Below are 3,714 nucleotides of genomic sequence, written 5' to 3'. Positions count from 1 at the left end.
TGGCTGTCATTCTCCCGTTTGGCAAATGAGAAAACCAAGGCCTGAGGCATTATAAGAGGGTGACCCAGGGCCCCACGCTTTGAAGGGCCCTGTACTTGATTCATTGCTTTGCTGTCCCATCTTGAAATTCTCACTAGTTTTCGAACAAGGTGACCATTTTCATTTTGCCTTGGGTCCCACAAATTATGTAGCTGGTCCTGCTTGTGGGGGGGTGGAGGGGTAGCTTGCCCAGGCCTGGACCAGGCTTCCTGCCTCCTGGGCTGCCTCCCCTGGGTGCCTGCATCCTGGCATGCCAAGAGCCAGAGCTTCTACTTTGCATTTGGCATCAGGGACCGGGCCCCTGCCTGGAAACCTGAGGAGCACAGTTCCCTGCGGCCTTCAGGCGGGCAACGGAGGGAGCATGGTCCAGGCCGATGCAGCAGTGCGGAGATCAGGCAAGACCAGGCTGCGGGAGCCAGCCCAGCCCTATGTAACCTGAGCCGCCAGTGTGGGTCCCAATGCTGTGGCTCAGTCATTACTCCAGCCAGCACTCCGGGAAGGGAATTCAGCAGGGCCTTCCTTCCCAGCAGGTCCGGAGTTCTAGGGCCAGGGGACGCACGCTGTGGGCCACTGTGACTTTGGACCTTCACTTCCCCTTTCTGAGCTTCAGTTTCCCTATTTGTAAAATGGTCATGATAACATCTACCTCACAGGGTTCTGGTGAAGACTAAATGAGGTACTTTAACATGACGACTAGCTCAAAGGTGGTCACTATTAAATCGAGTTCTTACTCGCTCACGTAACAAATATTCATGAAGGCTGACCAGGCGACAGGGACGGTGCTAGGTGTTGGGCATTTAACTGTGAACAGGATGGACCCTGGCTCTGCCTTCAAAGAGATGCCCACTAGAGGGGGAGATAACAGTGTGGTAAGTGGTGTGACAAGAGGGAGGTCTTGGGCTGGGCTCCTGGGCTGGGCCTTGGAGAAGCAACGGGGAGAGCCAAGAGAAAGGGTCAAGGGCAGAGAATCGAAGGGGCATTGCAGGCAGAGGGAGCAGCAAGCAGCACTCAGGAGGCGAGTGAGGGCCCAGCACTGCAGCGTGGCAGATCAGAGGCAGGAGGTGAGGCGGAGAGGTGGGAAGGCCCCGCTTGGCAGGCTGCAGAGCTGGGCTTTCCCTTGAGGCTGGTGGAGCCACAGAAGGTGTGAGGCAGGTGATGGCTGCGAGGGGTGACAGGCACCCCACCTTAGCCCATGATGGAGGGATACTTGGAAATATCCCAGCTGAGCAAGGAGGCCCGAACCACGGCAGGGGCTTTCACTCCCAGCACAGATTCTCAGAGCAGGAAGTTTTCTCGGGGGAGATGAGAGAAGTCGAGAGAGGGAAGATGAGAAGGCTGGAGAGAGCCAAGTGCCTCTTCGGGGTTGGAGAGACAGGAAGCCTCCTAATGCACGGGGAGGAGTGCTCTTGGGCTTGCCCTTTCCCATCTGACCTGCTGCTGCTAATAGGACGCGGCAACTGTCTCCCTCCTGTGGCTCCATTACCCTCCTCTTGGGGACCATTACACGCCTCAGTCTTCACCACCAGCCTGCCCGGGCTGCTTGGTTCTAGGGCTCCTCTGATGCCCCTCCATACTTCCAGATGGGGGCCCTGTGTGGGGCTTGTTGTGGGACTTGTTGAACCTCAATTTCCTGGCTGAGTCAATGGGTCTAATATCTTTTAGGCATGAAAACATCTACATTTTCTTGACAAACTATTGCCAGGAAATGTAAATAAGTACAATGATAAAAATAAAGGCCCTTAGGTCGCAGTGGATGGGGGCTCCTCAGGCCACCTCAAGTAAGGGGGGGGGATTTGGAACTTATGGGACTTGATCTCTCAAGCCCAGTGATGAGAGAGCCAAGGGAAGATGTCAAGAGAACCAGATGTCCAGCCCCTCATTACAGGAAATACTAACCCCTCAAACTCGGGCAGTTTGGGACAACGGGCAAAACCCTAAAGAAAGAACCCTTACCATTTTGCAAAAGAGGAAACTGAAGTTCATAGAAGAGGTGAGGCAAGACCCCAAGGCAATAGGGTTCAAGGACATGTCCCTTTCCTGTTTCTCAGGTCTCACTAAGTCACTCATTGTGTTAGCTCAGACACTGGGTGTCTCAGGAATGCAGTTTCTTCGACTGTACAGTAAGGGAGTTGGACCAGAGCAGCAGCAGGACTCTGGGCTGCCCACTCTCCAGGCAGCTAGAGACTGAGGCAGAGCCGTGAGTCCTCATCTTGCGGTCAAAGGAGTTTTTTTCCCTTGAACTTAGTAGTAGTTACAGTAGAGGTCTGAAGGCTTGAGAGAGAGAGGAGAAAAGGGGTGCTGGTTGGGGCCTCCAGTGACCAGGGGAACTTCCCAACACAGGGACCCCAAGGCCTGGGCTCCATAAGTAGGAGCCGTAAGATTCCTAGCCGCCTATAAGCTGCATGGACCAGCTTGCATAATAGGTGGAGGAAGCTGGACAAGAGGCCTTTGTGTCTTCCAGGCGGAGGTCCCTGGGGGACTACAGAGGCAGCTCAGTCACACAGGGCTGTGTGTCTGCTCTGCTCCTGCTCCTGGCCAGTATCATTCCTGGGCCCCTCCTGGGGCCAGCAACCAGGACTCAGTCAGCAGGTGGGAAGCCCAGGAGAACCCAAGGCTCCAGGGCCCTGGGCAATCTCCTTGACCACAGAAAGAGGCCTCCTGTGCACTCTCCAGACACCCACCGTCCAAAGCCCCCCATGGATGAACACCGGTTGGTGGGAGAGTAAGTGTGATTGACTGCCTCTATGTCACAAAAAAGGAAGCCAGGAGAGGGACTGGAACTGTGGGTCAAGGTCTCCCAGAGTCAGTGCTGAAGCTGGGTCAGAACCTATATTCCTGACACCTAAACCAGAATGAAAGAGAGGGAGGCATTCATTCATTCATCCATTCGGCATTCAACAAGTATTGGGCAACTCCTGGGAACTCTGGCATGGGGTGTAGGAAGAAGGCAGACCTGGTCATCCACCTCCTTGCTGCTCACAGTCTAGAAAAGGTACAGACAGGGTCTCTGACCAGAGAAGGCCATCAGAGTGGGGTTGAAAGCAGAGAAGGGAGTGCTGTGTGTAATCTGAGAAGGCAGCTCAAAGGAAGCAGCTCAAGTTGAGGGATCAAAAACAACCAGGTGTTCAGGAAATTTCTAATGACTATCCTGCCCAGTAACGGGAGCATAGGTGAGGCGAGGCTCTCCCCACCTCCCCCTCCCCAGCCGCCTTCTCCTCAGGAGCAGGAGAGACACAGGGCCCTGAATGTCTGTATCTCCTCTCTGGCGACGGGCACACCCTCCCCAGCCTCCGGGTCCAAAGCAAAGGGAGGCAAGTTCTCGGCGTGGTGCTCTGAGCAGGTTCCTGGCAGGAGAGGGCGCAGGTTCGCGGACAGGTCCCGTGGTGGGCAGCGACGGAAGCCACACGGGTATCCGACAAACTTTGCACATTTAGTGTCTCTGAAACCCTGCTCTCACGTCGTGTTTGGAAGGCGGGTTCCTCCAGGCGGTAGGTCAGTCGCCGCAGGCCCCTTCCCGCGCTGCCCGCGTCCCCCCAGCCTAGCGCCCCCGCGCGGGTGGCGAGGTGTCCGTTCGGGAGGGAGGGGGGCGGTGCCAGGGTCTGTCCAGAGTCCGCCCCGCCCCCGCCTGACCCGGCCTGGGCAGGGAGCTGGGCGCGGCGGGCGGGGCTCGGGGCA

Source organism: Felis catus, chromosome D1 (genome assembly GCF_018350175.1).
Source record: "Felis catus isolate Fca126 chromosome D1, F.catus_Fca126_mat1.0, whole genome shotgun sequence".
NCBI classification, from domain to species: Eukaryota; Metazoa; Chordata; class Mammalia; order Carnivora; family Felidae; genus Felis; species Felis catus.
The sequence above is the reverse complement of the archived record's forward strand: the minus strand, read 5'-3'. Positions refer to the sequence as shown.